Source organism: Triticum dicoccoides, chromosome 7B (genome assembly GCF_002162155.2).
Source record: "Triticum dicoccoides isolate Atlit2015 ecotype Zavitan chromosome 7B, WEW_v2.0, whole genome shotgun sequence".
Lineage (NCBI taxonomy): Eukaryota > Viridiplantae > Streptophyta > Magnoliopsida > Poales > Poaceae > Triticum > Triticum dicoccoides.
The window spans coordinates 572710638-572725516 of record NC_041393.1 but is presented as its reverse complement, the minus strand read 5'-3'; positions in this window follow the sequence as shown (position 1 = coordinate 572725516).

Sequence of the window (14879 nt, the reverse complement as noted above, 5' to 3'; positions counted from 1 at the left end):
TCTCTGTGGGAGACGGCTTCGCAACAAGCTCTTTGGACCTTGCAACTATCTCGAAACTCACACGGGCATCGAGGGCAGCATATTTTATCCCATCCAGACGATCTTAATGCCACCATCTCCTCAGCCTTCTGAATATTTGTACCGAGCACAAAATTTGCTACACCGAATAGGGATGGTGTTTGTTTAGCACAATCTTCTACAGGAATTTTGATTCTAGTTTGTAGGTCAGCGATGCTTTTCAAATCAAGGTTGTACGGCTCCAACTTCAGTTTGTCCCCTTCGATGGCTGGCCCACAGAAGCATACGTCCTCTCGAGACAAGAAATCGTGAAGATCACCTGGTATGGAGGGCGAGTGTACGATGTGGTACACCAAAACATCATCTTCGAGGCACAGGTGAAGGACGGCGGCGCGCTAGATCTTCCCAGGGGCACGCTCAGTGTACTCTGCGTCGAGACCGATGACCCTCGTCTCTACCTTTTCAACGGAGTTGGATACATTATTGATCCACTGCCGAACAACCCTTGGGTTGACGGTGACGGTGGCAACTATGCGCATCATCGATCTCTTTTGCCATTTGGAACCGCTAGAACGGAGCGCTATGGTTTGGAGAATTAGGATTAGATGGCTAGTCTAAGTGAAGTAGTAGGTGATTATTTATAGAGGTTAAAACAATGTGAACGCAGTGGGGTTTTTCGGCGTTCTAGGAACGGGGGTCCCTAGACTTGCCTGCCTGCGGCTTGCGGCGTGGCTCAAAGGGGCCACAACACGGCCCATCTTCATCAACACAAGCTCAAGACCCTCGCGAGGGGCTAAGCCTTGCGGGGCGGATGACAAGGAGCTTCCTCAGGCACGGCCTCGTCAGGCTAGCTCACGAGGAGGCGGAGAGTTCAAGGCGGGGTACCTCGCGAGGTGCCCATGACGCAAGCCATGACGACCGAGGGCGCCGGCCGGGCGCCAGCCCGCGCAGTGTCCTTCTTTCCTCTTTGGTGCAAGGTGAGAAAGCGCAGGCGAGAGAATCAAGCAAAGGCATCCATTTCGGTACAACAAGACCAAGACCATTCCAACGGCAGGATGGAGGTCACCGTGGAGCCCAAGTCAGCGTCACCACCAGAGCCTTTGACAGGCGAGGACCAACTTTAGTCAGGATAAGTGTACTAGATGTTCCCCTTCAAATTGGCCAATTGTTGGCGCCCTTCCCTCTCAATATTTGGGAAGAGGCCCAGGGCCTGCGCCTATAAATAGGACTAGCCGCCCACAGGGTAGAGGGGGCGAAAGAAGAATCTGGAGAGAAGATAGGCATCTAGAATCAACCCCTCCAAAGGGACAACACCACCACAAGAACAGACCCTCGCGAGGCTGTTCTTCCTTGTATTGTTCATCATCAGCCCAAGAGGCAATCCACCGTGCCACACACTGGAGTAGGGTATTACACCACAATGGTGGCCTGAACCAGTATAAACCCTGTGTCTCTTGCGTTGTTCTTTTCGTATTTTAGATCTTAGCGATTCGGTGAGGAACAGGTAGGTAGAAGGCGAAACCTCCGCGCGCACCCCAGTGTTCGAACCTCAAGGGTCTGCCGGAACCCTAAATCCGACATTTGGCGCGCCAGGTAGGGATGCTCCGGAATTCGTCTTCCGTCGCCCTGTTCTTCTCCAACCGTCGCCACCATGTCTGACGCACGCCAGGTTCGCGCCGAGCGCCGAGCCGCCCTTGCTTCCCGCGTCGCCCAGACGGCTCCCGTCGGCGGGCGGCCTCGTCGTTCCTCGTTGCCTGCCCGGCGGGGAACGAGTAGCAAGCATCGTCCCAGCACCCGTCCTTGAGGCGAGACGGTCGCACCGCTACGCCCTCGCTCACCCCCGCTGGTTCTTCGTCCCGCGCGCCCCGCACGGCCTTGGAGGCTCGAGCTGCGCTCATCGCGGCAAAAGAGCTCCTACGCTACCGCCCCGTCGACGATGTCTACGAAGAATGGCTCGACTGAGTCGCGGAACTCGTCTGCGCTGCTAGGGGTTCCCCCGTGCCATCTTTCTTGCTGCACCGCGCCCTGCCATGCGCGGGCAATGAAGCTCCTGGGGCGCCTCAGCCGCCTCCCCCTCAAGAAGGCGCCCTGGCTCCAAGACGCGTGGCCCCTAGGCGGAACCCGCCCCGTTAGGAACCAGCACGGCAGGAGCAGAGCTGCCAAGAGGTCCCTCGCCCTCGAGAAGCTGCCCGAGCGCTCCCTGCTCTGGCTCGTTCCGACCACGCTCCTGCTCCAGCACGTCAAGACCCCGCGCTGCACCCAGCTGCGGCACACGGGGACCCGCAGGACTGAGCCCTTCGTCCTCCAAGGCCTCCTGTGGCCACAGCGGGCTGCCGCGCCTTCACCACCGAGCTACGCACCATCGTGTGGCCCAGCAAGTTCAAGCCGGACCTGCCTCCTCGCTACGATGGCACGGCTGACCCTGCAGAATTCCTCCAACTCTATGAGCTGGGCATCGAGGCTGCCAACGGAAACAAGAAGGTCATGGCAAACTGGTTTCCCATGGCTCTCAAGGACAGGGCCCGCACCTAGCTTCTGAACCTGGCCGCAGGCACGATCTCCTCTTGGGACGAGATGCGCACCCGCTTCATCGCCAACTTCCAAGGTACCCGCGACCGGCCACCCGCCATGAGTGACATGTGCCGCATCAAGCAGCAACCAGGGGAGACCCTGCAGAAGTACATCTAGCGCTTCAACAATGCGCGCCTCAAGATTCCCAACGTGACCGAGGAGGCCATCATCTCAGCCTTCTCTGACGGTGTGTGTGACGTCAAAATGAAGGAGGAGCTCGCAATGCATGAAGATCTGTGCACTTCCTTGGAGCTGTTCAACCTGGCGACCAAGTGCGCCAGGGCTGAGGAAGGGCGTCTCTCCCTCCTCGAGTTGCCTGCCGCAGACCCTAAAGAGAAGAAGCCCAAGGCCAAGGACGTGAAGCGCAAAGGGGCTGCCGTGCTCGCCGCAGAACTAGACAACAAGCGGGGCAGAGATCAACCCGAATCCTCCAAGGGCAGTCGGCACTGCGTGTACCATGACCTCCACACCCATAACACCAATGAATGCCAAGAGTTCCGGGCCGTGCGTGAAGGATGAACTGGCCGCGTCCCGACCGCAGCGACCGGGGATACGGACGAGGAGGAGGAAGGAACGCAGGACGCTGGGAAGACCGTGGCCCACGTCAAGGGTGGCGCGACCAACCTCGCGAGGATCGCTTGTAGGACCCGCCTCGCGAGGGAGGCTAGAGGGATCAGCCTCACGAGGATCGCCCACAAGGTAACGCAGGCCTCCCTCCGCTACCACCGCAGCCAAGGAGAAATGAGGACAGTCATCAGGACGAAGGGGCTGGGGGCTTCCAGGAACCAAGTGCGATCGCCTGCATCCTAGGCGGAGCCCAAGCCCCAGCCTCTCAGCGCATCTTCAAGTAGTTCGCCCGCGAAGTGAATGCAATCCTCCCCAAGCTCGAGGCCACGTGCCCTCTCAGGTGGTCGGCGTGTGCCATCACATTCAGCTCAGCGGATCAGCTCAAGTGCATGGCCACAGCCGGAGTCCTCCCGATGCTTTGTTCCCCAATCATCAGCAACGTGCTAGTCACCAGGACCCTCATCGATGGCGGAGCAGGGCTCAACGTCCTGTCCGTGCAAACATTCAACAATCTCCAAGTACCCTACCGTCAGCTTCAGCCAACCAAGCCTTTCTCCGGAGTCACCGACGGCTCCATGGTCCCGATTGGGCAGGTCCGCCTCCCTGTCACCTTCGGGGCACGCGATAACTACCGCACCGAGCTCATCGACTTTGACGCCGCCCACATTCGCCTGCCGTACAACGCCATCCTCGGGTACCCAGCGCTGGCCAAGTTCATGGCTGTAACCCACCACGGCTACAACGTCCTCAAGATGCCAGGAAGTGGTGGAGTCATCACGGTGCCCTACGAAGAGAGAGGCGCAGTTTGCTCCCTGGAGAGAGCCTTTCAGGCCGCATCACTGGAAGACCCGGATCGCGGAAGCAGGAGGCTTCTCGAGGCCGCCCCCAAGAAGAAGACATCGGCCGGCCTGGCCCCTCAGGAGGCAGGTCCCTCAGGACCCGCGCCTGCTCAGGGGGAACCTCCTTCCATCGCATAGGGAAGCGCGCCTGGTGCCCTCCTCAGGCAGGGCTCGGGGGCTCTCCCCTGGAGGGCCGTCGGCCTCGCCAAGGTCACGAGGGAGGCGCTTGGGCATCACGTGGAGGCATGCTTCGAAGCACGTTTCCATCAAGAAGGAGCAAGGCAAAGAGGGACAAACCCTCAGGAGCTCGTCAGCAAGGCCATTCAGGAGCTACAGGAGTCAAGGGTCATGAGAGGCAGCCGCCGCTTACCTGTTGTGGCCCCCCATCCAGGCGAGGATGGTGGGTTGCGCGTCTGCATCGACATACTAGGGCTCAACCAAGCCGCGTCTCAGGAGCGCCTCTGGCCTTCGCGAGCGGGACGCTGTGAGGGCCCGCCCCACAGCTACGTTAGCATGCCTTACGGCTCGCCGAATGCGGCTGCTGCGTACTAGCGCATCATGAGGGCCATCATGGAGGCTCAAGAGGTCAGGCGTTCCGCAGCCCTGGTGGAGATGAAGACGGTCCGCGAGGAGCCACCAACGCCTCCGGAGCCTCCTAAGGCCCCAGGGCCCGGGGGCTCGTGAGGATCTGCCCCCGCAGCCCACCGAGTCTGCTCCATCAACACCCCTTCGTCTTCAGCGTCATCAGGTGACATCTTTCTAGTTTCATTTCTAGCTGGGAGTGCCCTCAGGGCTGCATTATTCCCAGGCCGCGTGGGTCCATCCCTGTGGCGTGTATCTCTTTTATTTCATGTTCTTAGCTCAGTCTACTGGGGGCGCCCCTCGGGCTGCATTATCCCCAAGCCACTCGGGTCAGACCCAGAGGCATGTACCCCTCTTGCATTTATCTTAGGGCCATGTTTTCGACCCGTCATGCTTGTTGTTTGGTGCCTGTTCACGGTACCTTTTTCTTCTTGGATGTGGCAAGCTTCCGCGTTAAAGGGGGGGTGCATGAGCATCACGACTCAGGGCTCCTACCGGCTCTCCGGCCCTCACCCTCTGGCCTGCCCACGGCATCGCGCCCCGGCATGCCAGCGATGGCTGAGACCAGCCCGAGAGCCAGGACCCGAGGACGTAGAGTTTTGACATCTAACACAGCTTGCGCGTTAAAGGGGGGGTGCCTGAGCATCGCGACTCAGGGCTCCTACCGGCTCTCCGGCCCTCACCCTCTGGCCTGCCCACGGCATCGCGCCCCAGCATACCAGCGACGGCTGAGACCAGCCCGAGAGCCGGGACCCGAGGACGTAGAGTTTCGACATCTAACCCAGCTTGCGCGTTAAAGGGGGGTGCCTGAGCATCGCGATTCAGGGCTCCTACCGGCTCTCCGGCCCTCACCCTCTGGTCTGCCGACGGCATCGCGCCCCGACATACCAGCGACGACTGAGACCAGCCCGAGAGCCGGGACCCGAGGACGTAGACCATCGGCATCTAGCCAAATTTGCAGGAACACACTCCAAGATAAGGCCCAGAGCCAGGCGCAACCCGCCTTGAGGTAGGGCCCCGTGAGTCCCGCGTTGGCTCACGGGTGCCCAGATACACCTCGTCAAGCCCTACCGTGCCAGCCACGTGTCAGGGCGGGGCTGTACACACCCCGGGGGCTCCTCCCGGAGGGGAGCCCCCTCCCACACACCAGCGGAAGCACCATGCTCCGCGCTGGCTGATGACACTGCCGAGGAGCGGCTATGCCCGTACGCATATGGAAGCGCTATGTTCCGCGCTGGTGATAAACAACTGAGGGTGGCCCCCGGGCCGCATCAACCTCAGGGAGCCCAGAGCTCAATGTCTAGCCTCATCGCAACGCCTCCCCTCGGGAGTGCCGCGTGAGGGGGCTGGGCACGGGGGCTACGCCTGGGTCACGCCCAGATGCACACCACCTAGCCAGCCCCCCGGGCCTGGTTCGTCGCGCGTCCCTCCCCGAGCGGAGCCAAGGTATGAAGGCTGTTTGAGCGTCAAGGGGGAATCTTGAGCATCGCGACTCAGGAGCCTAACTGGTCACGTAGCCCCTCACTCCTTGGTCCCGTCCTGGTTTCCGTTCGGGGCTAACGGCGGTTGAGGTATGCGCGGGGCCGGGCTCTGCAGACGTAGAACGGTAGATCCACCCCCACATCTCACCTCCCTACTTGCTGTTCGAGCGCCAAGGGGGACTCATGAGCATCGCGACTCAGGAGCCTAACTTGTCACGTAGCCCCTCACTCCTTGGTCCCGTCCTGGTTTCCGGTCGGGGCTAACGGCTGCTGAGGTATGTGCAGGGCCGGGCTCTGCCGGCGTAGGACACAAGCAAGTAGGAAAGAAATAGCGCAAATTTCAAGGAATTCAAAAGCAAATATTACAGTCCATACTGTTATCACAGCACCAAATGCAAGTTTTAATGCCTCCCCGAGGCCTGATACATGTGCAGAAACTAAAAGCAGGACGGGAGCCACAACGGCACTTGCCGGCCGTGGAGTTGCGCGGAGCGGGTTCGCCTTGTGGAGCTGCCAAGCTAGCAGCGCTCCGCTTCGGCCTAGTGCTGAAGGCCCGGAACTTCCCCAGCAGAGCCTCCGCACGGCCCTTCACGACCTCAGCAGCGGCAGCGGCATGGCTCCAGCAGGCCGTCGAAGTCGATGTTGGGGCCGCGAAGATAGATGTGGGTGAAGACCCGCGCCAGCGCCGCAGAAGACAAGACGCGTGCCTCGGCCTCAGCCGTAGGTCCAAGGCCAAGGGCGGCATCTTCAAGGGCACGAATCAGGAAAGGAAGCAGCTTGGCGGGGCCGTCCTCCTCGCCGGCCAGCGGGCTCTCCAGGCCGCTCTCATAGAGCGTCTTTAGTGAAGTGCGGGCCTTCTCCTCCATCTCCACAAAGGTCACACGATCCTCGGCAAGAACCCGTGCCTTGCCGTCCAACTCAACCTTCCTCCCCTCCAGCTCTCCCTCCAGCGCGCCTAGGTGGTCCCGGCGCTTCTTGAGCTTGGCGTCCCAGTCCTTGACGGCCGCCTCGCGAGCCTTCGTGACGTCCTCCTGCTCTAGGCGAAGGCGAGTCTCCTCGGCGAGCCGGTCTTGCAGGCCCTTCAGCTTGCCCTCCAGCACCTCGCAACAACCTCGGGCATTAGCCGCCTCCCCCAAGGTGGCGTCGCTGGCAACCTTCGCTCCAAGGACGGTCTGCTTCTCCTCATCACAGGCTGTCGAGGCCTGGACCAGCGCCGCCCGAATCGAAGCATCGGAGCGAATCCAGCCAGACACTAGCTCTAAGCGCCCGGCCACCAAACGAGGGTCGGCGCTCAGAAGATCCCGCCGCAGACGGTCCAGTTCGGCAGCAGCACAATCGAGGACAGTAGGAGGAGATGGGGAAGCAGCAGTCGGCGGGGTAGGAGGAGAAGACGACAGCGTGACCACGGTGTCCTGAGGCGGAGCCTGCTGCGCCCCAGCGGCTGTGGTGGCGGTGTCAAGCGGGGGCACCTCGGGAGTCGCCGGGTCCATAGGAGCCGAGCTCGCCCCAGCCGGCTCGGCAGGGCCTTGCAGGGACGCCTGGGCAGAAGAGGCCCGCGCGTCACGTTCATCTTCTTCCGCGAGCAGAGGCGCTGCCGCGGATGGAGTCTCAGGAGCCCCCTTCGGCTTTTTTACCGTGGGCGCCAGCCTAGCCGGGAGATACAGACGTCAAGCCTCAGCGACGAAACAAGAAACAAGACAGGGATCAAGCGCTTACAGGTCGTCGTCGGTACTTGAAGCCCGAGAGCCGGTTGCAAGGATCAGCCTCAAGGGGTGCGGGTGCAGCTGGGGCGCCTGCGGATCGCCTTAGGGCTGGGGCGGACCCGCGGGGGATTAGCCCAGTCTGGTCCTTCTTCGGGACCGGGGGCAGGCTCCCGCCACCCTGTTCGTCATCACCCTCGTCATCGTCAGTCAGAGGAAGGCGGAGAGCGCGGGACTTGCGCCGAAGAGGTGGAGCCCTTGACTCTGCCTCTGAGTTAGCCCCGTTTTCCTGCTCCCCTTCCTCCCTCTCTTCGCTGGAGTCGCCGGAGGATACGTCCACCAGGTCCTCGGGAGCCTCCGCGGGCGCAGGCCCATCCCCGTTGAAGACGGGCATGGACCCCACAACCTGCTCCCAGTCCTCACGAAGGAACAGGGGCGTCGGAGAGCCCTCCAACCTTGCCACGTCGGCCCCGACCAAAGACTGGAGGACCGCGGCTAGATCCTCATCGACCAGGACCGCGGGGCTCGGGTGGGGCCTCCACATCGGAAGCGAGTACTGATGAAGCAGAGCCAGCTGATGCTCTAGGAACTCCCTCAGCAGGGAGGCGCCAGTCAGCTTTGCCGCCGCCATGCTGGTCGGTCTCAGATCCGCATCCATCTTCTCCAACACCAGCCTTGCGCGGGGATCCACCAGCTCCACTCGATACCAGTCGTCGGAGCTCGAGGGGTGTCCCGTGGGAAACACCAGCCGGGGGTGGACGCGCCCAGCATCAACCAAGACCCACTTGCTCCTAAAGCCCTTAATCCTTTTACCGGGATTTGAAATGGCGATGGAGCTGCCGTACGCGGCGAAGCTCGCACACGCAGAGACGGAACCACGAGAGGTCCGGAGGGAGAAGTAGTGGCGCAGCAGGGCCACTGAGGGCTTCAACCCCACGTGAGCCTCGCAATAGTAGGCGAAGATTGCCAGAAGGAGGATAGAGTGGGGGTGGAGGTGTAGAGCTTGAAGGTTGTAATGGCAGAGGACAGAAAAGAAGAACTCAGAGAAGGGAGGCACCAGACCGGCGACAATGGCGCTCATGAAGAGCGGATAGAAGGTGCTCCCTTGGCCCTCAGGGAGGGCAGAACCGGCCTTAAACACCTTTGCCCCGTCGACGCCCTGCGCCGCTGCCATCTGGCGCACCCGTGCAAGGCTCGCCTGCGACACGTTCGGCGAGTCCAAGGCGGACGAATACCAAGCTCCCGCCGGGGCCTGGCGAGGCGCCATGTCAGGCTTGGGCACGCGGGTGGAGTAGATCTGGAGATTTCGAAGGAAGGAAGGAGAGGAGCCAGAAAGGGGATCTGAGCAGCAACTGGAGAGAGCAAAGGAGGCAGAGGGCAGATGCCGCTCCTTATCAACTCGCGCGGTTGCGGAGCCGCCCACGTCCAATCAACCGCCACGCGGCGCCCAAGGCCGCAGGCTATTAGGGCCCGCGACGCTTCGCACTTGCCCTTTCGCCTCTCTGCTCGGCCAAGTCCGGGCCTGCTTGGGCCCGGGGGCTACTGCGTTCTGGGAACGGGGGTCCCCAGACTTGCCTGCCTGCGGCCTGCGGCGTGGCTCAAAGGGGGCCCAGCACAGCCCATCTTCATCAACACAAGCTCAAGACCCTCGCGAGGGGCTAAGCCTCGTGGGGCGGATGACAAGGAGCTTCCTCAGGCACGACCTCGTCAGGCTAGCTCACGAGGAGGCGGAGAGTTCAAGGCGGGGTACCTCGCAAGGTGCCCGTGACGCAAGCAATGACGACGAAGGGCGCCGGCCAGGCGCCAGCCCGCGCAGTGTCCTTCTTTCCTCTTTGGTGCAAGGGGAGCAAGCGCAGGCGAGAGCATCAAGCAAAGGCATCCATTTTCGGTGCAACAAGACCAAGACCAGTCCAACGGTAGGATGGAGGTCACCGTGGAGCCCAAGTCGGCGTCACCACCAGAGCCTTTGACAGGCGAGGACCAACTTTAGTCAGGATAAGTGTACTAGATGTTCCCCTTCAAATTGGCCAATTGTTAGCGCCCTCCCGCTCAATATTTGGGAAGAGGCCCAGGGCCTTCGCCTATAAATAGGACTAGCCACCCACAGGGTAGAGGGGGCGAAAGAAGAATCTGGAGAGAAGATAGGCATCTAGAATCAACCCCTCCAAAGGGACACCACCACCACAAGAACAGACCCTCACGAGGCTGTTCTTCCTTGTATTGTTCATCATCAGCCCAAGAGGCAATCCACCGTGCCACACATTGGAGTAGGGTATTTCACCACAATGGTGGCCTGAACCAGTATAAACCCTGTGTCTCTTGCATTGTTCTTTTCGTAGTTTAGATCTTAGCCATTCGGTGAGGAACAGGTAGGTAGAAGGCGAAACCTCCGCGCGCACCCCTGTGTTCGAACCTCAAGGGTCTGCCGGAACCCTAAATCCGACAGGGTTTGGATGAAAATGAAGACAAAGAGGAGGTGAAGAAGCCGAGGCGAATCGGTTCCCGATGGAAAAGTAAATGGGAGAAGTGGCGTGCATGCAGTTTATTAGACGGCTAGGTAGACTAAACGAAAAGGCTATGCGGGTAGACTGAGGAGTCGTACCTGTTCATTTACATGCCCATCCTTCCTGATAGGTGGGACCTATGCAAATAGATAAAAAAATGTGTCATAGCTTTTTTTTAGCGCGTGAGTGGGAGACACAACATTCTCTGGTTAAGGAATACTCCCTCCGTTTAGGTGAGTATAAGTCACCTTATGAAAGTCAGGTTTTCCCAAAACCTTTAGGCGTGGAGCATTAATTTCCTGCTCGATCCCCTCCCAGCCTCGTTAGCCAGCATTCTCTGCCTCTACTGCCACGTTCTACCTTTCCATTTTTCCTCTTCTCAAGTGTGGAACGATCTGCATGCCGTCCTTGATGCACCAGAACGACGACTGCATGCATCCGGCAGTGCGTTGATTGGGCATGCACGAGAATTTGGTTCTGCTCGCAATATGGATGATACCTGAATGATGAAGTGAACAGGCATGCTAGCACGGGAGACCTATTTCCTCTATACAATACTGGAGTACTCATGTTCCTACTACTACTACTAGTAGTAGTAGTAGTACAACTGTGGTACACTTGATGGTCAAAATACTATTCATCCGGTCCTCATAGTGAAGTGAAAACACCCTGCGCCTCACACTAGTCCAGGCGAGGCTGCGTGTTCGGGTTACCAAAGTCAGCCTCACCCTGTGCACTGTGCAGTCTGTCGCCGCCGCTGTACAACACATTGGCGCCTCGCCTCATCTCCCTCTCTGCTCCCATAGCACCACTCCATCTCCATCTCCTTCTCCATCTCCGTCTCCGTCTCCATCTCACTGTGCTCCCGTGCACCATCGCCTCACTCGCCTCCCCCAGTACCACTATTCCCTCGCTAGCCGCTCCAGCACCGACATCCTTCTCCCCCGTAAATCAAGCCCCCTTCCAAACACCACCATGGCCAAACGCGAACCGTGCAGCATCCATATGAGCCACGATTGGAGCAATCTCCGCAGTGACATCCTCGACCTCTGTTGTTCATGTATGGATATGTTGACCGCCCTGTGGCTGGCTGCAAGCTCGAGGGACATGCACACAGCCATCGTCAAAGCGAGCCCTAAGATTTTCAAGACACCCTTCTTGCTGCTATCTGGTCCTGCGAGATTGGCTCACCATGATACGGAGGCGTGCATGATGCCCCTCAACTTCAATCTGATCTCCATTAGCTGAAACTTCTTTGCAGGTATGTAGTGTGTCGCCATACATCATTTCTCTCGACATCGATCCGATCACCATCGCCCGAAACTTCTTGGTAGGTATGTACTGGGTCGGCATGAACTCCCACTGGATGGCTGCCTTCAGAGAAGACGGTAAAAAGTTGGTGCTCATGAACTTCCAGACCTCCCATGAGATTATCCTTCCTCCGTTGGATTATATATAGTATTACCATCGCGGTCCAAGTCATCTAGATTACTACATCAGTTGGATGGACCTTGTTTTGCAGAAGATTGTAATCTGCCAAGTACCCACACGACATGCGAATTACGCAGACTTCAAGCTAGTTGCCTTGTTCGACCGCGGACTCGCCTATCTTTAAGCCGGTGCCTTTTTTAGCCGGAGACAACTCGGCTCGCAGTGGATCATCGTCAAAGCTGATACACACTTCTGTGATGCTATTGAACACAATGGCATCATCTACGCGATCGACAAAGCAGATGGCACCACGTATTGCTGGGACGACGCGTGTAAGTTGTTTCCGTCTCATGTTAATGATGACGCCATGAAACTGTTTGAACTTTTTGTGATGATTGGCATATCCTTGTTTGAGCAGAATTTGAGTAGAACTATGGCAATATATTAGAGACGCCGTAAATCAGCTATATTTGGAATGAGTTAATTCATGCGATTGTGACCATGTCATTACAGCCAATTTGTACCGTGAATAATCAAACGGTTGGGAATATATGGATATTATCCTTATTTTACAGTAATCTATATACTACTACTAAATATGAGTGTGTATCAATGGCCATGTTAGTTTCCTCATTTTCATGATGTAGAAACATGAACCACACTGTTGGTTTCATCTAACCATACATTAGGGAAGTAAATGTGCATATGGAGAACTCCATATTTGGAAGTAGTGAAATCCTGCAATGCTTACCATGTGTACATACCTATATTCACCCTTCGGCAATCAATGGCTAGAATAATATCCTCAAAAAAAATTTGCCCACAGAACACGAGTATATAACAATGCATGTTCTGTTAGTTACCTTGAAGAATTTGTTTGTGAGAACACAACATGATTACATAACATGCAGGACATGGTAGTTTCCTGTGAAGAATCGATTGCGAGATAACATGAGTATAACCATGCATGGCACTTCTATATTTTCGAACACAGTATACATTTCCCTGTATTTTCCTCCTAGTTCCAACAGGGACATATCAATGCTGTTTCTTGCATTATCCTACTCATACTCTGAACAATGTTGATCTTACATTAACAACGCCTGTCCTTTTTGATATGATGCAGTGTCCCTACAATTACTGCCCTTTGTAATTACACCACCTTTGCCAAAAACAGGGAAGCACAACTGGTTCCTCGCTCTATCAGACGACAGCAAAAGACTGATGATCATTCGGACACATGAGCCGGAAAGGTTATATTGCAAAAACCCCACTGTATACAAGCACCGTGTAATACGTGAGTATCCGGACAGTGGCTGTTACATCTATGAGCAGGATACCGGCTTGTTGGGGCCTTTAGGATTTTTTAGTTGGAGGCGGGTAAACAGCCTTGGTTCACACTCTCTGTTTCTCGGACTCAATTATCCGATTAACTAGGAGATCACCGTTGGCAAGGACCTTGATGGCAGAGAGGCTCTGTTTGCTATGGAAAGTTGTGTCTACACGTCAAGCCCTAGGAGTTCGGGAGCAAACTCCCCTGATTGTCAACGATACAGCCTGCAACCAAAAGAAGGTGAGAATGACAAAGGCATCTGGGTTAACTTTGATCCTTGGATGTCTCAATTACGACAGGCAGTGATGTGGTTCAAGCCTTCAGGTTGATAGGTAACTCGGATGTTGCATCGAAAGGGTGGAGTACTGGTGTCTCCGGATCACTGGTCGCTGAAGCGGGGCTGCAAATTATGATGATGTTGGATCATCTCTTCGAATGACTTTGTTGTCTTTGTTGCTGGTTCTCGATGGGTAGTTCTTTCTTTTGTTATGCATATTCCTTGTCATTTGGTCATCCTCGTCTATGTCACTCTTTCTATGTAATAGTTGCTTCTGTTTAGAATGTCATTCTCGTCTGGATCATGAGAGTCTGAGCGCTACAGATGGGTATGTTTTGGTGGTGTAGCAAGACTTCTTATGAACTATCATGTCTTGCTGTTTATGTCAGTAGTAGTCACTAGTCAGTGTTTGAATGTTGTATATATCGTTGTTTCGAACTGTTTATTGTCTTGAACTACTGGTGGGCTAAATGAGGGCATCACCATTCTCTAGTGCTCAGAGTATATCTCCTTTTTTAAAGTTATATAATTTGAGCTCACTGCCTTTTCGGTGATGTACACTTGTTTGGGCCAGTGAGGTGTCGTTGAATATGGGCCGAGTAGTAACGCAATGCCAAACAGGTCAATTATGACTCTCGGGCCGGGCTCTCGAAAGATCCTGAAAAAAAGGCCGGCCTCTCCAAAAAAGAAAGAACAAGGACTCTTAGGCTGACATGTGGGCGCCACCGGTGTTTTCATGCGCTTGCGCGCCAAGAGCATATTGGTGCGTGCTTGAAATTCAAGCGACCTTTTCATCCCCTGTCTCCCGCCTCTCCCCCACCTCTAGAATCTCGATTCCTACTCCAGTTCTCCCAAATCCCCCTTCGGTACTCCCTGTACTCAAGCGCACTATCATGTCGCCGGTCAACACGGATCTCCGAGCCGGAGATCCTGAGGTCCGTCCTGCCTTCGTTCACTGCGTGCTGCCGCTCAACAGTGGCATGGCGGCGCTTGACGACCAGTTTGCCGGCAAAGTGCTGATGGTAACCATCAACGGCGACCGACCTCCTGTCTCGCCGGACGACCTTGTCAAAGCTCTTGTCATTGCGCACGACATCCAAATAAGTGACTTGCTCATCGAAGTCTATCCGCCATCGGCTGATTTGTTCGTCAGGTTCCGGACAACTTTCGACTGCAGTCGTGTGTTCGAATCTTCCCGGCGTTTTTTCTGCGATGGCGCGCTGGTGAGCTTTTATCGGTGGCACCCAGGATGGGGCTCGGTGCCCTCTGAGCTTGAGTTTTTAACAAAGCTTACCTTCCACGGCATGCCTCGACATGCTTGGAACAGCGAGTCCATGAACGAGCTTCTCAACGACCTTGGAGGTGAGCTCGTAAGTATGTTTGTTCCTCCAGACAGCTGGGCTCTGACAGTTATGGCATGGATGAAGAAGCCGTCCACCATACCGAAGGTGATTGGTGTTGAGATACCAGTGCAGGAACCAGGGTTGTACTATTCGTTTCCACCAAGGCCGCCACAGACCATGTTAGGGATGTACCTGTATCGAATGTTCGTGCATGTCGAAGAAGTGGTCAATCC